Here is a 26,151-nt window from a genome sequence, read left to right as displayed (position 1 = left end):
AGAGACATCATCAATGTCTCCCAACTATCAGATAATGAGCTAAGCAATAGCAAAGCCTGTAATTCATCATCTATGACCATCTTCATAACAGAGAGCTAGTTCAATATATTGCTGACCTCATTCATGTGCTCGGCCACAGAACCACCATCTTTAAACTTGAGATTCACAAGTCGTCATATCAAGAAAATCTTATTACTGGCTGTCTTCCTCTCATACAGCCCTTCCAATTTCTGCCATAGGCTAGTGGCTGAGGTCTCCGTAGACACATGGTGGAACACAGAATCAGCCATCCATTATCTAATAAACCCCACCGCCTTTCGGTCTAACTTCTTCCAATCATCATCAGACATACCTTGGATTTTACAGATATGCCTAAAATTGGAGAATATTGGTCCTTGCAATAAAGCAAGTCCTCCATCTTAGCCTTCCATATGGTCCAGTTAGAACTATTGAGGCTGATCATCCTTGATGAGCTACCTTCCATAATTCAAAACCGATCCTACTCGTTCAATGAACTTAACTCTGATACCACTTTGTTAGGGGCCTTAAACAAAACCTTAAGATCTAGCCTCCCAAAACAAACCAGAATTATGGAATTATAAAGCAATAAAATAAATTAAAGCATAAACTACATCACACAAGAAATTTTTACGTGAAAAACTCTCAAAGAGGTAAAAACTACGGGACCTCATCCAGATCAACAATCCACTATGAAGTAGAACGTTACAACCTTCTTCACTCACGTAGGAGTGGATAAACAATAAGAGAATAAAAGAAAAATGGAGAGATCTCATCAATTATAAGGACGCGCTGAGTTGTCAACTCCCTTCCACAAGCTTCCTCTCTCTTTTCTATCACTCTCTCACCCTAAACCCTTTAGCAAACCCTTGCAAAGCTTTAAGAAATCCTCTTATATTTTTTACATTTTTTACTAGAAAAGCCCTAGGCACCCCAATTTATAGTTTAGGAAACTCCCTTCCGCATCTTGTTGTGAAAGGACTTAAAATTCTGAAATCCGCACAAAATCGTTGAACGAATTTGCATAACCTTGACTGGTCGAGCATGGTTCTTGACCGGTCGAGCGGCCCACTCGACCGGTTGAGCACCTCCCTCGACTAGTCGAGCACCTCAGAGAAAAAATATTGGATGATCGCTGGACTTTGAGTCGAGTCCCACTCTACTCCACTCGATTGGTCGAGCGCCACCCACGACCGGTCGAGCAAACCACTCGACCGGTCAAGCAACACGGTGAATTACTTCGATTTTTTCACCCGCTACTCCATCTCTCTTCTGACCTGAGGAGGAAAACTCCATCAATAACTTGAGATTACTTACGCTAATTATTTAATTTAAAGGGTTAACTTACATTTGAATTACAATTGATAGCTTGTTACTTACATGTTAGTTTCCATCTAAACTCCAATTGATCGCTTATATATATTCGTTTTATAATTTATTGTGATAGTTATGATATTAATGATTAACATATATTTTGTATGTTTTTTTATATGTCAATGAGTTGTTGTAAGGCGCTTGGAACTCATTTCACTACACCTACTAGTGGAAAAATTCTACTTGTGTATGTGAGCCCACACTTAGGATGTAACGAGACAAAATGTGTTAGAGATGAACCCTCAACAAGGAGGTTATTTGGGATGTGGAATACAAATGTGGGTCTACCATTCATAGGTTGTCTTGCCTATACAGCTTTAAAAATGATTTCTTTACTGCTCTGATTTACCACTGCCCTCCATAACCTCTTTACCATTTTGATTTAATATTTACTTCGTGCAACCTTTTACTACTTTGATTTAAGTATTTGTCTCATGATTTGATATTTGCCCTGCATGGCTTCGATGGTTCACTCTCATATAACCATGTAATGGTAATTCCTAAGTATTGAATTATTGAATTTGATTGGCCACTAGTCGATGAGCGTCCATTAAACATCCTAAGGTGGAAAATCTCATGAGCTGTGGATGGTGGGAAAGTGACACTATGCCCGAGTTGTCGGCCTACGCTAGTTGACAAGCTCCCCATAGTGACCTTTAAGTTTTCTTAAATTGGCTGGTTGTAATCAAAATAATAATGGTTTTCCTAATCTTGCATTCATGACATTCGGACGATGACGGGTGGCTAATTCTGGATGCTACAGCACGTGCCCTTAGGCTTAGTGGGGTATCATTTCATTAGCTCTCAAACCATTGACTATCGACCCATGCACGTGATGTACAATGACTTGGTTATTATGCTGTATGTTATGTATGTAGGTGATGTGCTACGCTAGTAACCGGTCTTATGCATGGGTGATGAGCCCAAGTTCGACTGATGAGCATCCCCAGATTGATATGCATTCACGCATTCATGCATTTAAACAAGACTGCATCTTGTATTGTTTTAAATGCCTTATTGTTTTTAAACTATGCTTGACTAATGTAGCGGTGTGTAATCTTAAGAAAAATTCACACTGAGTTGGGCACTTATTCATCGAATGTATAACCGTACAGGTAATACAGGTGGCTTAAAAGATATTCATGTTTAGATTGATAAAGAGCAGGGTGTGATTATCAGGGATGCATGACCCTGTCTACCAAGAGAAGTTGCGTGATCTTGCGGCTTAAGTTTATATGCATTTTATTATTTCTTATTTGTAAATTGTTTAATTCTTGTATTTGTTAATATAGAGACATTGGTTTGTATAAGTCATTATGGGCAGCCGCTCATATATTTTGAATGTAAGTGCAAATTTTCTTTTATGTTTGATTTGTCCATCTTCCACTAAACTGCTAACTTTGAAAGAAAAAAGAAAGAGAAAAAAATGCCTGAATTTGACTATCTTTAAAGGCAAACACTTGAGTTTTTGGAGAACGAGTCATATACTCAGGTTTCAAAAACCCAGGGCATTATAAAACATCATGTCCCATTTTTTATTTTGAAATCATCATCTCGGGATCTCGTATGATGATGATGGTGGCCCGTGTCACTATTGCCACTTAAGGACAAATTCCAACTCTAAATGAGATGGTCAATGGTCCAAATCTGTCTTGATGGGTCCAGATTCGACTCTAAAAGTCTACAAGTGAATCTTTCACATCTGTCAAAAAAATATCCTTGAATGTCAAAGGATCTGCCATACCTATTGCATTAATCGCTCTAATACCAATTGTAAACTTAAATTGTGAAATTAAAAAGGATCAAACTATGCATTAAATATGGAGATCTAACAACCAAATTGAAAGCATACCTATTCGGGACGCATTGGAGAAGGTGATTGCTAAGATCTTCCACACCTTACACCTTAAGGGAAGCAATAGGATTGGAGAAAGAGCTTCAGATGTGTAAGTTTGGGGACCTAACATTGTTTATATAGATGTAGGATGGTGGAGTTCAAAACCCACTGAAACTCTATTTAGGGTTCAACGCATTTAGAAGTTTTCATTCCTATCTAAAGACCATGAATGTATCATAGTCCAAGCTCACCACCCCTTAGAGCAATTCGAGATTGACCACAACTCTAATGGGACCCATCAATATGCCCGATCACAATATCCAACCCTCAAGTCGATCTAAACCATTGTTCAATTAGGCCCACCTTATAGAACTATTACATCGCCTAGTAGCTTTGATATCAGGAATAATCAAGAGAGAAGGAGGGGAAGAAAGAGATGATTGAGAAGAAATGGATTTTTTTTTTTAATTTTAATAATTGCACTCACACCCCCACAACCCCACACACTCATACCACAGTCGGATTTCACCACTATGGGTACTCGAACCCATGACCTCGTGTTGAAGCATTTTTCTTTCTTCATGTAGTATTTCTCTATGCCTTCAGATATATTTTTATCTATAAAGGCGGTACTGTTTTGGTATTTTATAGCAAAGCTATTAGATATATACAACTTTAGAAATCTCAAAAAGTCAACATTTGTATTGGAAATTCATGGAAGCAAACTCCGAATTCAAATCAAATAATTGAAAGATCAATACAACAAAGCATGCACAAAGGAAATGAATTTTATGTTGAAAAATCCTCCTGGGAAAAAACTTTATCATAAAGCAACAACAAGCACTATGAAAATGAAAAGTACAAGAAATGGTTGAACTTACAATTTAAAAAACCTTTATTTTCTCCACTCCAAATCTTAAAAACATTTAGCCATGATTATTCTACCCTAATCCGCAATTACACTCATGTATATAACATAACATCCAGAATAGGAAACTAATTGCGTAATTATGCAAAATTATGTGTGTTATTAATCTAAGCATTGAACAATCATCGAGCCCCACATAGTCGTTTGACAGTACCTCTCCAAAGAGAGTTTACAAGTATTGTCGAATATCGTCGATTGCTCGAGCCTCCAAGTCGATTGACCCTACCTATCTAAAAATTGTCTAGAGACGAATTTGTAAAATTTGAGGCTTGCTTGATCATTTGACTAAGCTAGTTAGTTGATCGAGACCCCTGTTTCATGTACATATTGAAGACATCAAACAACAATCTCCATTAATGACTTCAATTAACATGAACCATAGCTCCAAGCTTTAACTCTAATTGTCTCCATCATAGTTTCACCATCGCCATTGCTTCTCATGCACACACTATCTTCATCCTTGAATATCCGCAGTCCGAACGTCGACGAATTTAGCGACGGAGCAAAATCCGTCACTAAAATCTGATTTACGATGGATTTTTGTCCGTCGTAACTAGGCGACCGATGAAATCAATCGCAAATTTTGATTTGGCAATGGAAAATGAAAAAGTTGCAAATTCCCGCTCAAAATACCAAATGGTGACGCTTTTCAGTTGCTTTTGCGATGGATCATGGTCCGTCGTAAAAGGACTTTTGCCTTGACATTAATTTTTTTCATTTTTTTTAGAATGTGGTGGAAAATTAAGTTTTTTTGTAGTCTAATAATTGTTTTTTAATAGAATTTCAGTGGTTTAATTGTACATATTTGTATCTAAGATTATTTTTTAACAATTTATTGAATGTAAAAAGAAAATTTATTTTGTTTTTGTATCAAATGAGTGGAATTTTTATTTTTATTTTTTAATTTAAAACTAATATTTAAATGATTTGTAATATCACATGAAAAAGAATATTGAGAAGTTTAAAAATTTTAACAATGTTTCAGAAAAAATTAGATTTTGAAAAAATAAAAATCATGATTTAATAAAAATCTATTTTGTGGGAACAAAAAAGAATATTTAATAAAGTTGATAAATTTGAAAAAAAAAAAGCATTTGATTTTGAGAAAAAAATAATATCCTGAAAAAGAAAATTAAAAATATTTTAAAAAATGTGAAATTTTTCACAATGTTGAAAAATGAAAATATTTTTAAAAAGAAAATGAGAGTTTGAAATTTGAAAAATAAAATAAAATTAAGAAGTTGAAAAAAAATTGACAAGTTTGAATAAAATGCATTTAAAAAAATGGAGAAGTGAAAAAGAATTGAAATTTTTTAAATAAAATAATATTAAAAAATCAATACTTTATCAAAAAACAAACATTTTGAAATGAAAAATAAATAAATTGAAAAATTTTGTGATTTTGAAAAATAATTGAAAATGTTCAAAATTCGAAATTAAAAGAAAAAGTTATTTATAAAAACACTAAGATTTTGAAAATATATATAATTTTTTTTTTTTTAAATGAAAAGTTGAAAACAACATGATGCTTTTAAAGAAATAAAATCGGCATTTTGGAATTTTCGGGGAAAAAAAATTTGTGAAAATTTAAGATATTTAGAAAATAAAAATTCAGACATTGTATTTTAATTTATTTTTTGAAATATTTTATACTAAAAATGATATTTTATTAAAAGTTTTCTAAGAAAAATTATGAGTAAAAAATTATACATTTTGAAAAAAATGTTATTTTTAAATGGAAATTGAAATTTATCTGTGAAAAAAAATATATTTTTTAATAAATTATTAGGCACATCCACTAATTGAACATTTAACCGTTTTTAGACAATTGAATTAGTCCAGATTGAAGAGTAAATAACTTCATATGTTTAAATCATATTTCACTCAAATTGTTGATCAATCTTGTATTCCCAGTACCTTTCTCACATGTAGCTAGCTTGATTGGGGCGAATAACTAGTCAAATTGAGGGTATTGATTAGTAAAATAGAGTGAATGGACTATACATGAAAAATGGGCCAAATGTTCTGGTCAAAATTGTGACCCAATTTATTGACCCCATGAGAACCTAATAATTGATGTTAGTAAGTTTTGTGGGCCCCATCATGATGTGTGTCGAACATCAACACCGTGCATTTGATGTGTCCCCTTTAGGTTATGAGATATCTCAAAAATCATCCGTATACGAAACTCAGGTGGGCCATACCATCTAAAACCATGTGAAGACATCCTAAAAAAATATAAAAGCACTTGGTGGGGCCCACATGAGTTTTGGATGCGGCTGAAACTTGGTCTGACCCCTCATCCAAGTGGGACACACATAATGAGTGGGTTGGATATGTGAATCACATTTAGGCAGGCCCAATATATGATTATGAATGTTTTAAGGAAACCTCTCTCCACTACATTTAGGGAGTTACTCATTACCCTTATCAGAGTAAACTCTGTGGGGTCCACCATTATTTATTTATTTTATCGACTCCGTTCATCCATGTTAACAGATAATTTGAGGTTTAGAGAACAAAAAAGGAAGCATATCCAAAGCTCAAGTGGACCACACCACAGGAAATAACGTGATTGAACCTCTACCATTGAAAAATTCTTGGAGGCTATAGAAGTTTTAGGTCAAGCAGATGTTTGTGTTTTCTCTTCATCCATATCTATTTGATATCATGAACAAGTTGGATGGCAAATAAACATTACTGTGGGCCCAAGGTATCAACGGTGGAAATCATTATTCTACACTGTTTCGTGTGGCATGGTTCACTTGAGCTTCGGATTTACTGAAAATTCGGGATCAACCTACACCATTCATCCATTTTTCGAGATCATTTTAAAAAATTATCCCAAAAATAAATCATATCTAAAGATTAAATGTACTACGCCACAAATACCAGCCCCACCATAACGTTTATTTTCCATTCAACCTATTCATAAGGTCACAAAGACCTGAATGGAGAGGAAAATTTTTTTGCATATTGAACCAAAACTTATGTGAACCCCTAAAGGGTTTCAATGGTAGACGTTCAATCCCCCCAGTGTTTTTTTCAGTGTGGTCCACTTGATAGTTAGATCTATCTCATATTTCGTCTCAAGACTTAAAACGAGCTCGCAAGATGGATGGACGGTTTGGATTTAACACATACCTCATGAAGGGACCCACAGAACTTGCTGACGTCAGTTAATCCGCTTCCCCTTCATCTGAAGACGGGTTAGGGCCGGCGCCCTAACCAGTCTCCCATCCCTGTCTCGCCCTGTCCCATCTCTCTCTCTCTCTCTCTCTCTCTCTCTCTCTCTCTACAGATCTATCCCTCCTCTCTCTCTCTCCCTCCTCTCTCTTCCTTGCTCGATCCTGTTGCCGACCGTCCTACCCACGCACGCCCTCTCGCTCTCTCTGAATCTGTGGTTGAAGGATTAAATCTCCAGCAACACTGAGGTATCTCTCTCTCTCTCTCTCTCTCTCTCTCTATAAGAATAAGTAAAAGCTTTCAAAATATACTAATACTAATGTTTATTTACCACACAACCTATTGATATGCTAGGTGGGGCCTACGGTGATGTTAGTCGCAATGGGCCGTGTAGCCCGCCTTACCCAACAATCCGACCTGGATTTGGGGATTTTAGGGCTTACAGATTTGAATGTGGACCCCGAATTGGGGTTTTTCAGATTTTACAAATTAGGGATTTGGGGATTTTAGGATTTTGGGGATCTAAGGAATTTTGGAATTGGGGATTTCACCTTCATTATTTATTTATTTATTTATTTTGTTTTTAAATTTTTTTAAACCCCTTTTACCATTTTACACATGACATGTGTACTGTATGCATGTTCAAAATTGATAATATCATGATATGCGATTACTTTCCATGGGGTATATTGATTGGAAATGGATTATTGATGGGTTTTTAAGTCTTTCTAGTTTATTTGTATTCTTTTACATCTTTTTTTTAATTAATTAATTAATTTATTTTTTTAAAGAAATCAGAAAAGCCGTAATACCACATTGAGAATGCTTCTCAACTAAAGATTTGAAGGGCCATTGAGACTCTTGGGGCCCACCTGGTCCTTGCAATCCTCTAATGTGGTTGACGTCCACTTTCCTTTTCTACATCCCTTATCTAACCTTCTAGGTAGTGTTGCATGTCCCCATCGAGAACTTAAGCCACCAGTAATGAAATTGTAGCAGATGAGCACAGATACTGCCTCCACACGTGGGGATACCACGCATTGCTAGCTCTAGTTCTTAAGGTGCCGATCTTTGATCCATCAAACACACCTATTCGTGACAAGATTCTATTTGATGGTGATTTTAGATCTATTCGTGAACGTTGGCAATTCCCTTGGTGGGAAGAGTGATGCTGAATTGAAAATGAAGGCCATGGCTTCATCGACCCCACATTAAGTGGCTATAAAGTGTGCGGCTACACACATCTGAAGGGTTTTGATGGTGGGCAGCCTGTGCTCACTTTTTTTTTTTTCCTGATGTTATAAGCAATATGATCTTTGGATTTATCTTGTTTTTAAGCTGAAACAGATACACATGCAAACCACATGGCATTTGTTGTCAAGTGGCACTCTCTCAAGTTTGCATATTGTTTCTTGGCTGAGAATGTCTCCTACGTCGATGCATTTGACAACCCAAAAGACATTACCATCTTCTCATAATATCTACTCATCACAATCTGGAATCTGAATTTGATGGTACCAGATAGATGGTCACTGCATATCATCACATTGCTGCGGTTGAATGCAGCAGGTTGTATGCATGATCGTTGAATCGGTCAGCTTCTGTGATGTGTTTTTTTTTTTCTCCATTTTTTTTTCTTACCTTGTTGAGTTTTGTACTAACACAACCACCAACAACAAATTCTGTGTTAGAATCAAATACCACTAATGAAACAATCCACTTAACAACACCCATGGGCCGAAATCAGGGATTTGTAAAGAAAAACTTGCAGGATATGGGTTGAAACCTGTTTTGTACTTTTGCTGTAATGAAATTTCAACTAATGAATCTGGCATTTGACAAGACATGTGAGCCAAAAGACTATTTTCTAAATTCATTAAAAAAAAATTTATAAAAAAATATCTTTCTAATTTCTCCCCACCACCTCTGGAAAGTCTCCACCTGCTCCTTTTTCTTCGATCCATCTTCTCCTGCACATGATAGAGATGACCTATTTTCTTTCCCTTTCCTGCACATCATAGAAATGGTACAAACATTATAAAGGAAAAGTGATTTAATATTATAAACAGTGGTGATCCAAATACAAGTTGCACTACACCAAATTATTTTATGTCATTGTGAGCAAGCATGTCCTGACCTTCAAATGCTAAAACATCACATGGGTTGAATCCCAAGCTACCTAGAATGTTTGGGGAAAAACAAATCCCTAACCTACGGTACATTTGGGTTTTTTTTTTTTTTTCAAATATAGTTTTAGCTTTTTACAGTAATAGGATTCTTTGTAGTCATATCCACAAATTGATATTTGGAGAAACATGTAGGGTTATGTCTCTGTCACTAGAGATTCTCCCACAGTGAAATTGTAGTCAATCGCAACCTGGTTTGTTTTTGCACATGATATTAGGAAATAGTTTGGTTAAGGAATTTCATTGTTGGCAACAATGCCAATGTGTTCAAACTTATTGTTATAAAAAGAAAGAAGAAGCTAATGTGTTCATACTTGTAATTTTGTATGGATGAGCCTCAAAATAGTTAAAGCCGCGATACTTATAACCGGTTCTCACTGTTCCACGCTTGATTGAGCTACCATATATCTGTTTCATATTACTCTGTTAGTTACAGTCCTTACCAATAAATTCAAAAGATTTTGACATCTCCAGCATTAGAATATCAAGATACTAATGTCCATGGCATGTGAATTTTTATTGTTCATCAATGCATTGTTTCACAGTTCCTTCTTTACTGTTTGTGACATGTGAGTCTTTATTGTTCATCAATGCATTGTTTCACAGTTCCTTCTTTACTGTTTGTGACATGTGAGTCTTTATTGTTCATCAATGCATTAGTCAATGTGCTAATGTTTGTGACATGCGAGTCTTTTCATCCTCTACCTTAAATGTTCATGGTATGAGATCCTCTAAACTTTACATGATATTTTGGTAGCTTGACAAGTCTTCTGGCAAATGTCATTGATCTCTATTTGGTTTTTTGTGCATCTCAAGAGGTTATTGTTTTAGTTTAAAAAAAGAAGAAGAAAGAAATAAAGAAAAAGATATGCATGGTCCAACACAATACATGTAAGATAGATACTGAACTACACAAGAAAATATTTTAATTTCCTACCATTTTTTCAATGGAAATGTATTGAAATTGATAAAAGGTACTTGGTGAATATTGGAAAAATTGGTCCAGCTCCCCATGAATCAAACTTTGATCATCTGATAGAGTATAGATATATATTAAATGCTAGCTGTCCCTTATCTTTGATATATGTTTGGTTCACCTAGTTTGCGACCAACCTGATTCGACCTAGGCATAAGTTCTGGGTTAGGTTTGCTATGCTCACATGTGGGTGGAGCCTTGCACAACAACTTGCAGCCACATGTGTCAATATAGCATAACTTGCAAGAGCAAAGCTTTCCATTAAGTGGGCCATGTTATAAGTAATATAATGAAGCCACTAGTTTGAAGCCTGTGACGTCTTTAAATGTGAAAGGTTATCTTCTAAGATATGAAACCTGTTAAACGTCATATCTTCTCAATTTTATTTTTCTCTTTCTATTGTGATTAGCTTTGGCTGTGGCATCTCCTTTTTCCAGATATGAAGACTTCTTTGGGGGTAAAAAGAAAAAAAGTTCAACAAAGCTCAAGTCCTTCGATGGATCTGAAGAACTGAGCATAGCTGAGAAACAAGAAGATGATAAAGGAACTCTTTCAACCCATGAGAAAGAGCTTCAAAAGATCCACAAAAAAATTGAGCAGATGGAGAAAGAGAACTTGGAAACTAAGGCCTGGACTATGCAGGGAGAGGTAATGATTGATTGTCAATATTCTTATATCCATCAGCTAGCCTATCTACTGATTCTACTCTGTATTTGTATTTGCATTTGCATTTGGTTCACAATCCTTTGAATCAAATTCACATGATTGGTCATTGATTTGTTAAATCATTATTCTGCTGGGTTCCTGGTGATAGGTAACCGCCAGTAAAAGGCCGAAGAACAGTGCACTCGAGGTTGATCTGGATTTTGAGCACAATGTAAGACCACCTCCTGTGATCACAGAAGAGGTTACAACATTCTATCCTTTTACTTGGTAATGTATTTTGAGACAAACTTGGTAATGTATTGGTATGTATTGGATATAAAGTTATATGTATTGATTATTGGGGACAAAATTGTGGAATTTAGTCTTTTTTTGTCAGTCAGTTTGGGAAGATTATTTTAAATCAGTCCAGAAATATCTACTAAAGTTTATTTTATATCAATCATTCTATCCTTTCTTTTCATGCTGATTTTTCTGCTCATTCTACTGCCCAATACTATTTTCAGATTAAGGATCGACGAACTTCTGACATCTTTCAATAATTATATCTAAAAGTTGGTTTTTCTTTCCTGGGCCTGGAGGTTAGCTAGCAATTACAAATTATGGAATGGGTGTTTCAGGGGCATTTTGATGATGTTCAAAGGGCACCTAGTTTGCCATCTAAAGCACCAAAAGAACTCAAAGAGCTGGTATGTGTTATTTTTTAGAGATAGCAACTCACGGAAGTGCTCTTAAAAGTCCTCATGAAATGGGTTGTTGCAAGTTTGCATTTATGTGGAATGTTGGACTAAAAACTCCCGTTCTTAATCTTTCTTAATATCTGCAGGATGAGAACAAGAGCCAGAAGGGGCTGCTTCATTTTTTTTCCTAACAGATTTGTCTGTTTTCTTTCTGTTTTGTTAGAGAGATCGTCAGTGAAGAACAAGTGATGTTCCAATGCATTCTATGTAACTCGCTGATTGTCACGGGTTCCAAATTTTCTGTCTCAGAAGTTGGAGGTTTTTTCACGCAAAAGCTAAGTCAATGGAAGGTAGGCTCATGGATTGCATAATTCTCCAACCGGATTTTGGCAGCATTTCAGGATTTCGGCATTATGCTCAGGTGATTAGGCTAGCACTTGATATATTAACAGAGTCGTTGCTATTTTTAGGAAGCAATCTTCTGTTCATGTTATTGAAATTTAGGCCTGTTTGGGTGCTGCTTGAAAATAACTTTGAACTCATTTTAGTTAATGGTGATAATGTTTCAGAACATGAAATTCATGAGTTGCAGAGCTATGTGACAAACTTCATGTACTAGAGAAATCATCCTAGCTTTTGCTGAAATATTGTCTTTTATCTACTACATGCTATATTTAAGCCACCAAAAGCAATGCGAGGAGGAATCCCCATATGTTTCCCGCAGGTTCATGCATGCTCATATCTTTTCCTGTGGTATCTAATTCCAAGTTCCCGACTAACATCATGTTTTAATGCTCTTGAAGTTTGGAAACAGTGGATCACTGGAGCAACATGGGTTTGCAAGGAACAAGATTTGGACCATTGATAATGATCCTCCACCTCTTCATCCTGCTGAGTACATTGGCAAATCTGCTATAGACTTGCTACTGAAACCATCTGAAGAGGATCTGAAGTGCTGGCCCCACTGGTATGAACCCAGTACCTATAGACAGTTGGGCTGTTGTTGTTAGTCTTTAGAACGTTTGGGTAGCATTGGACTTGCAATAATTGAAACTTGATCGGGTCATTGGAATTTGGAACTCCTTTGTAGGGCATGTTTGCATGCGGGCGGCACTAATCAAATCAGATAAGATTAGCCTGATGTATTTTGTTTTCTATGGGGAGACGAAATGAAATGAATTGATACGGTTGACCCTTTTAAGGTGTTTCCCCTTTAATGGGGCTGTTTTGCATTAACCTTGTTCGATTAAAATCTTTTTTCTATTAAAAAAATGAAAAATCTTGGGAATTGTCGCCCTTCCAAATGGCCCTTAAATAGTTCAGATGAAAAATGATGAAACTTTTGCATCTTCTTTTCTATTCTCTTTTTCGTGTTAAATTTTCTCTTTTATTTATTTATTTTGTATGCGATGTCTTGCTAATGAAAACATTTACCGTGGCATTTCAGTTTTTGAGTTCCGTCTTAGAGTGGCTCTTGCGTTGAATGGAGATCTCACCATGATATCGCGGATTAGGAACCTCGACAGCAAGCCATTTAGTTTCTCCTTTGCTTTCCACACATATTTCTCTGTTTCTGACATCAGGTATGGAAAAATCTTTGTTGGATTAGAATCGACATCCCTGTATTGGATAGGACCATAGAACTCATCTTCATTTAATCCACTGATTGAATTATCATTTGATATTTTTGTCTTGTTGTTCAAACTTTAGCATTCAAATTCAGAATTGCATTTTTTATATGAAGCTTCTTAAGCTCACATGCAGTCCACCCACACCTATACCTGTGATCACATGCCAACCTTGCAAGCGCATGCAAAAATCAAGCAGTGTGTCAAGTGGGCCCCACCTTTTAGATGACCTAGCCTAAAATCCAATCGGTGTGATTCTTGGTCATGGCTTGCTCCTTATGTTACTATTGAATGAACGGTCCGGATTGATGATCGGGCACCCACGTGTCACATTGGGGACATTCAGCAAAATCCACATACAACTAGTTGGCATGTGGGACCCACCATAGAATTGTGTGTGTGAACACACACAACCCTTGAAGTCCAACCGGTTGGACAAGTTATACTCCACCCAGCTGATAAATTCTAACCAGTTAAGAGCATGTGACCAGCCCCTCAAAGTTATATGATGCCTTTTGAAACTCATTGCATATACAATGTCCTTTTAAGCAGGAATTTCAATGGGAGCTGTTGCTGGAATCTCTGTTGCAGTGGTTGCCATTATACTGTTTCTAGTTTTGTCTATACATTGGTGCGTCTAGAAGAAGAAACTGAAGAAGGCATCATTGCTTCGACCACCTTTCGAAGATTACTCTATTCACCATGGATAAGGTAAATCTCTTGGTTAGGCATTAATCTCTACATTTTCCTTTTAGGAATGCTCCAAGGTTCCACCGAGGCCATGGCAATCTGAAAGTGATTCATGTTAGGAAAGATTGAATAAGGTGGTTTGTCGCTCCCAAGGTATTCAATAACGGTAATGGCCAGCATAATAGGTGGTGGTTGAACTATTTTATGGGTTGTAATGGTCGATTTTCATTGCCAATTTCATCAGTAGCTGATCTAATTTTGACTATTTACTATATATTTAGTTCAGTTTCTTATTAAGGCCTACTAAGCATCGAAAAACATTAATATTTAGTCCAGCTTCATATTCAGCCCAATCTTTTGAATCATCTGAATGTGATTCTTATTAAACAATCGTGTGAATTATTTTTTGAATGACTATCAGGTGTAAGATTAAGATTAAAAAAAATTAATCTGCAGACGTTTCTTTTTATTTACAGATATTTTAGCGACGGATTTATTTCTGGAAAAGTTGAAAATCAACGACGGATTTTGTCCGTCGCTAATATTTTAAATGACGAATAATTCGGGTGGTTTTTTAGACTATCAGTGACGGATTTTAAATTTTTTACGACGGACCTTATCGGCCGGTAATCTACGACGGACCTTATCCGTCGCAGATTCAACTAGAGACTAATTTGTAAAATTTGAGGCTTGCTTGATCATTTGACTAAGCTAGTTAGTTGATCGAGACCCCTGTTTCATGTACATATTGAAGACATCAAACAATAATCTCCATTAATGACTTCAATTAACATGAACCATAGCTCCAAGCTTTAACTCTAATTCTCTCCACCATAGTTTCACCATGCCATTGCTTCTCATGCACACACTATCTTCATCAAACCTTTACTAGACCTAGGGAAGTAGAACGAAATATGAACTTCTTTGCGAAAACCACCTTCGTAAGCATATTCTCCGAATTCACTCTCGTGTGGATCTTCTAGGGAGTGACATCACATTCCTTAAGTATCTGTTGGATAAAATAATAATGAATATCAATATGTTTAGTTCTAAAATATTAAAATGAATTATTCGTCAAATTGATTACGCTTTTAGTGTCACAATTAACCAGCATGACCTTCTATTAAAGCCTAAGTTTGTTCGTCATTATACGTAACCAAATACCTTCCTTGAATGCCTCTGTCACTACCGTATACTCAGTTTCAAATGTGGAAAGAGTAAGCACAAACTGAAGCTTTGATATCTAACTGATCGCTCCACCCGCTAAAATAAATGATTAACCAGAAGTCGACTTTCTGTTATTTACATTCTCCTCATAATCTGAATCCAAATAGCCTACAAGATTTTCCTATGATTTTTTAAATATAAAGATTGATTCTTATATATGTACCTCGTAGATAGCGAAGTAGCCATTTCAATGCCTCCCAATATTGCTTGTCGGGATTTGAAATGTATCTGCTAACAACTTGTATGTGAAATATCTAGTCTTATAGAGTCCATGACATATATTAAACTGTCATCCACACTCAAATAGGGTACACGAGATATAATCTACTTTTCTTCATCTATAATGAGACATTGCACTTAAAAAAGCTTAAAGTGAGCAGCATGGAGTGTGCTGAGTGACTTAACCTTGTTCATCACAGACTTAACCAATACATACTCAAGGTATTCTTCTTGAGATAGCTATAATTTTCTCCTCTCCTTATCTCTATTTATATCTATTTTGAGAGTCTTCTTTGTAGCCTCCAAATCTTTCATTTCGAATATCCTTGATAATCAAGTCTTTAAAATATTAATCCTCGACATGCTATGGTTGGTGATAAGAATGCCACTAATATATAATACCAGAAAGATGGATTTCTTATCACTCAGTGTCTTGAAGTAAATACAGTGATCATATTTACTCCTAGTAAACTGTTGACTCACTATGAAAGCATCAAACTTCCTATACACTGCCTAGGTAACTGTTTTAGGGTCGAACAATGATCTGCTTAACATGTAAATCTTATTATTTACTGCTTGAATTTTGAATCCCTTTAGTTGCTTCATGTAGATATATTCTTCCAATTTCTCATGTAGGAAAGTTGTCTTTATATCCATTTGTTGTAGTTTTAGATTGTATTGGGTAACTAATGCTAGCATAACTTGATAGATACCTACTTGACAACCAACGTACATAGCTTACCAAAGTCGACACATTCTTTCTGAGCATATCCTTTTACTACCAATTTCTCTTTGTATCTGTTATATTTCTTCTTATAAATCTACTTGGACCTGATTTCTTTATGCCAAATGAGAAGCTTCACCATCTCTCACGTCTCATTTTTATATGAAGATTCCATCTCATCTTATATTGCCGCCATCCACTTCATAGCATCTAGATCATCTAATGCTTCCTAAAAGGTAGACGGATCTCCCTCATCTGTAATGAGGGTGAATGTAATATTCAAGTCATCTTTGTATCTAGCTAATAATCTGTAATTTTTATGTGATTTTTCCTCACAAGTAGTTGCTCCTCCTACTCCTATGCCTCTTCCTGCGTCCCAACTTCATTCTTTGTATAACATTTTTCGATTTCAATGTTAATAACCACTAATTTTTTCATTTTATTGTATCCTTCCTTACGGAATAAGGAATCATCATCAAACATAATGTCATGGCTAATCGTGATCTTCCGTGTGACCTGGTCATACAGCTTGTATCCCTTAACATTATCGTCATATCCCACAAAAGTATACTTCTTTCCCTTTTGCTATAGCTTATCTCTTTTAACTGATGGTACATGAGAGTAAGCATCGCAAGCAAATACACGCATCCATGAGTAGTCAACTTTATGACCGCTCTCTACTTCTGAAATTTTATAATCGATCGGCGTAGACGGAAACCGATTCACTAAGTAACTAGCCATGTTAACGACCTCAGTCCATAACTTATTACCTAACATATCATTGCTCAACATACTTAAGGCTCTCTCCAAGAAAGTCTGATTTATTCGTTCTACTACAATATTTTACTCTGGTATGTGCCTGACTGTGTTATACTGTATGATCCACTCATCTTTACAAATCTGGGTGAATTCCTTTAATGTGAATTCTCCACCATTATCTGTCATTAACACTTTTAATTTTCACCATGATTATTTTTTTTTACCACCACATTCCACACTTTGAAGGGGTAAAAACATAAGATTTATGCTTCATAAAGTAAACCCACAGCTTCATAAAGTAATTATTTATAAATGATACAAAAAATGATTACCCTATTATTGCACTAATTTATTCACACTATTTGCTAACCACGTGATTCATTGTGTCATGTAGTTGGTTGAGCCCTTAGGGCGTGTTTGATTTTCTAGTTCATTGGTAAATGCTTGGTAAAGTGGTAATGATTATTTCCGTACACATTTCCCTGTACTTGATTTGACGTTCTACTTTTTTTACACAAAAATCGAGAAGGCTACAAAATATTTGTGGGTCCCACCGTGATGTATGTCACTTATCACACCGTTCATCCATTACGCCAGTTGAATTTATGGCATGAGCCAAAAAATGAGGCATATCTAAAGCTTAGGTGGACCACGCCACAGGAAAAAGGGCATCGAACACTTACTGTTAAAATTTTTTGAGCCACTATTTCTTTTGGTGTGGGCCACTTGAGTGCTGGATCTTCCTCAATGTTTGGCTCATATCTCAAAATTCTATTATAAAACGGATGGACAGAATGGATATATCATATACATTACTGTGTGGTTGAAAAATTAAAACTATCTCTTTTGAACCGGTTTCAAATGCATAAATTCCTATGAATTTTCAAACGCTGTGAAACGGTAATAATTACCCATTTCTACGGTACTTACGTTTGCTTTGAAAAAACAAACAGGCCCTTAAATGCTGAAGACCGAAAACACAAGTAAATGTGGAGCATCAAGGAGCAAAAAAGATATAAAACGACTAAAAATATGAGTAGTAGATATACTCCAACAACCGACCAAAAATTCTATAAATAAAAGAAAGATTAAACTGCAACGAACTTTTGCGAACCAAATATATCATGTTATTTATATATCATTGCTTATCTATATTGAAAATTCTTTATTACCTTCACCTTCACGGCCCACGCCATCTTCCAGGTAAAGAAAATTTGTTGTCATGTCCACGTGTTTGTATTTTAATATCATTGATAGAAAGAATTGCTAGAACTATGTAATCTTAAACAATTTTGTTTTCTCATTGGACTTGAAAATAACAGCAATGTAGATTTTTTTTTTTTTTTTTCCTATTGTGAACAGCAACGTAAATAGATAGACGTGCGTAAATATAAAATATATGCGCGTGTGTGCGCGGATGCATGCAAGCAGTGTGGGTGTACGTGCAGCATGATTTATTTTCTTCCTTTAAATAGATCCTGGATAGAATATCGTGGTCCCGAAGTGTCGGTCACAATTAAGGGTCTGTTTGGGCGGTGGGATAAGAAGGGATTAGGTGGGATAAGATTCAAAAAATAAAATTATTATCTGGCAGGGATTGTCCCCTGTTGCCATGAGACAAGATTCATGCCATGCTTTGTTGATGGTACGGTGATATATTGAATGGATATATCCACCACCATTTGAAATTTCTTATATCTAAACCCTTCATTTGTTTTGTAACCTCATTTTATAGCATGGACCTAAAAATGAGGTAGATCCAAAACTTATGTGGCCCCAAAAAAGTTTTCAATGGTAAGGATTCAACCCCCGTTGCTTTCTATGGTGGGGTCCACTTGAGCTTTAGATTTACCTGATTTTTTTGCTCATACTCTAAAATAATCTTAATAATTGGGTGGACGGTGTGGATATAGTCCATACATCATGGTGGGACCTACACAACTTGCTAACATTGAGTGAAAATGTCAGGGACCAATGCAATTCCAAGCTTTTCCATTCCTCCCAAACACAGAGTGGAATTGGCACAGGACCACCAGATGAATCCCATCCCCCCTATTCCCTTCTAATCCCACCGCCCAAACAGGCCCTAAATTTCCGGTTAGAAAACAAAATTAAAGTATTAAAGTATCCCCAATCAGTGCACGCTATGGAACGTACGTTGGGATTCCCGCCAACCAAAAGATGGACCCCAGTAGCATTAAATGCATTGAGGGCAAAAGGGTCCACGTGAAACCCAGTCCCCAGTCTCTGCATGCTTGGAAACTGGCGCGGCTTAAGGTGACGTGGGGTAACAGCGGACTGATGAGGCCCCTGACAGTGGGGCCCACCTTGATGTATACATTATATATTCACACCGTCCATCCGTTATTATATCTCATTTTTGCTTGAATATATAAATTAAGGACGCAGATTGCGTCCGACGCCTGCCCTTCTCTAGCCCTGAACGGGCAGTTCTGTGGGCTGGACCAACTTTATCTATCTGTTTATCCATGCCGTTATTTTTTTCTTAAGTCCTTTTAAGGCATAAACACAAAAATGAGGCGGATCCACAGATGACTCTTGCATTTAATGATGTGTGCATTTGATGTATACATTGTAAATTAATGCAACAAGCATTTAATGATGTGTGCATTTGATGCAACTAAGCTTATTATTTGGTGTGGTCCACATGAGCGCTGGATCTGTCTCATTTTTTATTTTTTTTATTTGCTTATGGCTTAAAATGATATGAGGAGAGGGATAGAGGGCCTGGATAAACAGATACATCACATTGGGCCCACCCATAGAATTGTCCGTTCGGGGATAGAGAGGGGCTGGTGGTAGGACGCAATCCGCGTCCATAAATTAAGCGGATCCAAATAGTAAACAGTGGTGATTGATCACTTACGTTAAAAACTTCCTAAGGCCCACCATGATAGTTATTGGCCATCCAAACCGTTGCTAATGTAACATAGACCTGGATGAAGCGAAAATACAAATATCGGCTGGATCCAAAACTTTCGTCGCCCATAAAAACCTTTTAATTGTAAATCACCACTGTTTCCTGTGGTGTAGTCCACCTGATATTTGGATCTACTTCTGCTTGGGCTTATTATTTAAACTGAGCTGGAATAACCGATGGACGGCATGGATATACAACACATGCATCAAAGTGGGCCCTACTGTCTGGGCCTCATCTAGCAAGCCGACCCTGACCTAACGTCTAATCCCCGCCCCTTGGAAACATTCGTTGGGATTCCGCCTACCGAAGCCGGGACCTGTGGCATTAATTGGATGGATGGAAAAGGGTCCGCGTGAAAGACAGCTCCTTACTCACATGTTCACCTGCATCCTTCTCACTTTTCTCTTTGTTCTCTGATCATCCTTGCATAAATCTTAGGAGCGTTGGTCGTGTGGGGCCCACCGTGATGTATGTTCCATGCCGTCCATCCATTTTGCCTGCTCATTCTGCCAAAAACTGAAGCAGATCCGAAACTCAAGTGGACCACATCACGGGAAACAGTGGGCTGTAATGAGAATCAATCTCTCTCTCTCTCTCTCTCTCTCTCTCGGATTGGGTGCTACCCTACCACACCCGAAGCTCCGCACAGACAGGGCCTTTGATGGCCACCAAGATGTATGAGTTCTATCCACACCATCCATCCATTTTGCCATATCATTTTAGATTATGATATCAAAAATGAAGCAGATTCAAAGCTCAATTGGACCACACCACAGGAAGCATCTGTGATAATGATGCCCACCGTTGAAACTTCCTACAGCTCACCTTGATGTTTATTTTCCATCCAACCTGTTCATAAAGTCACATGGACCTGGATGAAGGGAAAACAAAAATATCAGATCGATCCAAAACTTTTGTGGTACCTAAGAGGTTTTTAACAGTAAGCGTTTAATCTATAGTATGTGGTCCACTTGAGATTTGGATCTGCCTCATTTTGAGCTTATACTCTAAAATTATATAGAAAGAAATGGATGAGCGGTGTGGATAAAACCCCTACATCACGGTGGCCACTCAGAGTCCCTGCCCGTGCTGAGCTCAGGACCGTTGATGGTAGTACCCAATCCCCGCCTCTCTCTACATACGTTGGATGGAACCATCAACCTAACTATGCCAACTAAAATACAGTCCCTTTGCACCACGTAGGATATGCTAAGCACCATCTGCAAAATCTGAGGTTGGGCTAGATATGTGGGACTGACCCTAATCAACCACCTCACTGCCATTGCCTGCATTTTCTCTCTCAACTGAAAATTCCTGTTCTTCCTAGGAATCGTAGGAATGAGATTGCTTTGGACCACACCCACCTCAGCATTGGCCACATTGACCTTCATTTGCATGGGAGTTGTTTGATACTTTGGCAGTATCTCGCAGGTACGAAGAAACTGTTACATGTTACACAAATTAACTCAATCTATACCGGCTAAGTTGTGGAACCCACTGTAACTAAGTTAGTTTTTCAAAATGAGGTTGGTTAAACAATTCCAACCTTTGGTTCGTGTATACTTATCTGGTCAAAGAGGATAATTAAATGTTATTCATTTTTTTCCATCCAATAAATGTTCTTTATATATGCTTATAAGCATATAATCAAATAAGTGTTATTTTTGAGTTACATGAACCAAAACTAACATCTCATGAGGGAACCATGATTTAGGAAGTTTAATTTGCATACTTGTGTGTAGGTCGGATATGGTTTCCTATCAGGTACTTATCTTAGGACCCTTTCGAAGTTTTTTCCAAAATTTAAATTTAAATTTGAATGAGGGAAGGGATCGATATGAGAGAGACAAGCCTTATCTCATCCAAACTCTTCCTATATCCTCTCGTTAACAATATCCTAATCGAGAGAGTTTTCCCTGAGAGAGATAATATTCATTTGCCATCATGCATGCCTTTATACAATGCCATTGTTATGGGGAAAAATGGTATGACCAATGGGAAAAGGTCAGGTTGGAACCTTATGCGCTCAACCGAACCGTGCAATAAATTTCAAAACCGACCACCAGCTCCGAAGTCAAAGAGGAGACGAGGTTGAGCTCGACATCCAGCCAGCGAGCCAGAGGGACCACGCAGACTTGACTAAGAAGACAGGCCAGCATGACCTAGGTCGGCATGTCCCAGGTCGGCAGGACCCAGGTTGGTAGGCCCTAGGTCAGCACGTCCCAGGTCGATACACTTCATGTCAGCACGGACCTCGTCTTATCGAAATCTGACCTCCCCCACTCGAGATCCTAGCCAAAGATCTAGGAAGCCTATTGCGATACAAATTTGTCTAAGATTTCATCGAAGAATATAGGGTGGTCATTATGGCTTCCAATAGGATTGTAACCTTACTACGAGATATCCTACTATACGAGGAAATCCCTCCTCCGCCACCACCTCTCCTAAACTATAAATAAAGGCACCTCTAATGGTGAAAGGTACACATAATCTATAGCTTAAAATTCCTTACTCGAGCAAACCCAGATTCCCTACCTGACTTTGGCATCACAGGGTTTCATGTATTAGCCAGGGTCTCCTTTGTTCGTCTCTTGTGCAGGCACATGAAGGTCCAGGGAAGGCTAACCAAATTTATGCATCAACAGTTTAGCGTTGTCTATGGGAAACAATATCGAAAGTCGTTCTCATCTCACCATGGTTCAACAATAGTGAAAGGGAAGAAGAAAGCTCCAGCCTCATCTGTTACACCTGACCTCGCACCACCAGAACAGTCTGTCAGCCATTGAGATTCTTCTTCTCATCTGCAGGCTGATTTTGCACCTATGAAGTCAATGCAACGATCCTGGAATCGGGGAGGATGATTTGTATCCCTCGAGCAGCAAGTTGAAATATTGAACAACAATATGAACTCCATGAAGCAGATGGTGGAACAGATACAACCATGTCCCATACAGGGGATCGGGCAAGCAGTAAGACCAACGGTTCAAGAGCTCCCTGAACCATCTGACATGCTTGCTACCTCCTGCAGGAGCCGGTAACTCGGAACGTCAAGGTTAACACCTTCTCACATCTCTAGCAACGCTGCGCTAACCACTTCCAACTTGCACCATGAGTTAGATAGAAGCGCGACAAAACACTCGAAACAAGGGTCGAGGCTTTGGCTGAAAGTGGTGACCCTTGGGAAGCCGAGCTCAACAACCTATGAGTTCATATTGGTGACATACGACAGGCCTACCGCTTGAACACCTCGACCTTAGTGGAGGTAATACTGGAAGAAACTGAGCCTTCATTCATCGCCGACATCATGCATGCACGACTCCCACCGAGGTTCCATATGATTTAGATCGTCCCATCCTCCGAAACCACCGATCTAGTCGAGCACCTGGAATCCTTTAGGGCTTCGATGGAGTTGCACGACATATCAACCGTAATTATTTGTCGTGCATTTTTGTTAATCCTGGAAGGAGTAACTCGGAAGTGGTTCTGATAATTGAAGCCACAATCGATTAGTTCTTTTACGCAGCTTAGTAAAGCCTTCATCACCAACTTCATTAGAGGGAAAGAAAGCCTCAAACTAGTATCCCACCTCCTCAATATCATTCAGAAAGAAGGAGAGCTGTTGAAGGACTATATCAAGTTTTTTAACTTGAAAATAATGCAAGTATAGGCGCGTTCGGAAGAAATTGCTTTGACTGCCATGATGGGAGGCCTAAGAGAAGGAAGCTTCCTTTTCTTAATCGATAAAAACCCTCCAATGACTATGACCAACCTCTTCAATGGAGCTCAAAAGCATTCTAACTCCGAAGAAGTCTTCAACTTGTGGAAAGCTAATTGGAACAAGGGAAGCTCAGCCAGAGAAAGACGACTTAAGGAGGAATCCAACTTGGCCAATGGGAGTAAGAGAAGGAAAAATGACGAGCCGCCAATGAGCCAACACCTGAACAAACGACCTAACAACAGGTTCGGCTTGTACACCGCTCTCAACCCGACGTATAAGCATGTCCTCATGGAAGTCTGAGACAAACGAATCCTCAAAGGACTAAACAAGATGAAATCTGATGTCGTCAAGAGAGACAAACAAAAGTATTGTCATTTCCACCGAGACCATGGCCACTCAACTAGTGACTGTTTTGACCTTAAAGAGGAAATTAAAGCCCTCATCCGTAATGGGTACCTGCATGAATATTTCAACAGAATGGAAGGATGAGTTGATCCGAAGAACGAGCAGTCAATTAATAATGAACCTACTAGGGAAATTCGCATGATCTTTGGTGTACCTACTGGGGGAGGAGACTCAAATCGAGCTCGGAGAGTTCATGCTCGAAGTATCAGTTAATCTAGCCCGGAACGTCGGATCCACGTCACTAGCAGACCCCCGAAAGAGCAGAAGGTAACACTTTGTGATTTTACCTTCACTGAATAGGACACCATATGAGTTCACATCCTTATGACGATGCACTTGTGGTTACTATGACTATATCTAACTACAAAGTGTTTCGGATCTTGGGGTAGACCGACAATTCGATTGATATACTCTTCATTGAAGCATTCGACAAAATGGGAGTCAGATGGCCATGACTTCGAGCCATCAAAACTTTTTTGCTCGGATTAGTAGGAGATAAGGTTACATTGAAAGGATCAATTCAACTCCCGGTCACCACTAGAGACAGGCAAAACCAAACGATGACCATGATCAATTTCTTAGTGGTAGATTGTCATTCCGTCTACAACATCATACTCGGACGACCTCACTCAATGCTCTTCGGGCTATCGTGTCGACATATAATCTCGTGATGAAGTTCCTTATCAAGCATAATACTGGACTGGTCAAGGGAGACTAATAGGAAGCTCGGCAATACCATTTTGTGACATCAAGGACGTAGCACCAAGCAATGGTCATCACCTCCCTCGATTCCCGAGAAGACTCAATTAAGAAAGGGTGTGTTCGATGGAAGACCTCATACTCATCCAGCTCAACGACTCTGATCCGAATTGAACAGTGCAGATCGGGTCGTCCTTGACACCACCAATACAAGACGAAGTTATGAGACTCCTTTGACGATATGCCGATGTATTCGCGTAGTCTTATCAGGACATGCCCAACATTAGCCCAAAAGTTTAGTCCATAATTTGAACATTGACCCTGACTACTGACTAGTAAGATAGAAGTGAAGAGATTCGAGCCCAAACGATATGCCATAATTAAAGACGAAGTTGAAAAACTCCCCAAGGTTGACTTCATCGAGGAAATCTACTATCTGGACTGGATAGCCAATGTTGTCTTGGTTAAAAAGTTCAATTGGAAGTGGTGGGTCTGTGTTGATTACATCGACTTGAACAAAACGTACCTCAAAGAAAGCTTTCCTCTCCTTAGGATCGACCAGCTCGTTGATAGCACGACCAAACATGCACTCTTGAGTTCCATGGATGCCTCTCAGGCTACAATCAAATCGCCATACACCCATACGACAAGCAGAAAATGACCTTTATCACAGATAAATGACTCTATTGCTACAAGGTCATACCTTTTAGACTAAAGAACGCCAGAGCTACATACCAAAAACTCGTCAACAGGATGTTTGCGTGCCAGATTGGACGCTCGTTGACAACATGCTTGTCAAGAGCATTAAGGCTACGGACCACATCTCCGACCTCGAAGAAATAATTATAATCTTACAAGAATATCAGATGAAATTGAATTCGAGCAAGTGCGTATTCGGTGTCAGCTCGAAAAAATTTCTCGGATTCTTGGTCAGTTAAAGAGGAATCGAGGTGAACCCAGACAAAATTCAAGCTTTGCTCGACATGAGCTCAACTAAGATGATAAAAGAAGTTCAATGCCTTAAAAGGAAGAATAGCCGCCCTAAACTGTTTCATATCTCGAGCTACCGACAAATGTCTCCCATTTTTTAAGCAATTAAAAGGGAACCAAAAGACACAATAGATAGAAGAGTGTGAGCTCGCCGTTTAGCAACTCAAGCAGTACTTAGGGTTGTCATCATTGCTCTCAAAGCTCATGTAAGGAGAACCATTACTGCTATACCTGGCAGTCTCAGCAGTGACAGTTAGCTCGACCCTCATCCGAGAGTAAGAAATGAAACAACTACTAGTATAC

The 26,151-nt window shown here is 38.0% G+C and overlaps 2 long non-coding RNA genes across 3 annotated transcripts; both read left to right on the top strand.

Moving 5' to 3' along the window:
* Window positions 1-7,475: 7,475 nt before the first annotated feature.
* LOC131227904 (uncharacterized) lies at window positions 7,476-12,431 on the top strand. The gene is made up of 3 exons (XR_009162588.1): window positions 7,476-7,591; window positions 11,789-11,857; window positions 12,072-12,431. It is a non-coding gene; the product is annotated as an uncharacterized LOC131227904 (long non-coding RNA).
* An 81-nt stretch (window positions 12,432-12,512) lies between these two features.
* LOC131227230 (uncharacterized) lies at window positions 12,513-13,552 on the top strand. Of its 2 annotated transcripts, XR_009162126.1 has the most exons (3): window positions 12,513-12,572; window positions 12,663-12,815; window positions 12,939-13,552. It is a non-coding gene; the product is annotated as an uncharacterized LOC131227230 (long non-coding RNA). The 2 variants fall into 2 exon arrangements; XR_009162125.1 differs by having other exon boundaries at window positions 12,519-12,815.
* The last annotated feature ends 12,599 nt before the right edge of the window (window positions 13,553-26,151 follow it).

Source organism: Magnolia sinica, chromosome 15 (genome assembly GCF_029962835.1).
Source record: "Magnolia sinica isolate HGM2019 chromosome 15, MsV1, whole genome shotgun sequence".
In the NCBI taxonomy this organism is placed as follows: domain Eukaryota; kingdom Viridiplantae; phylum Streptophyta; class Magnoliopsida; order Magnoliales; family Magnoliaceae; genus Magnolia; species Magnolia sinica.
This window is presented reverse-complemented; position numbering and strand designations above follow the sequence as displayed.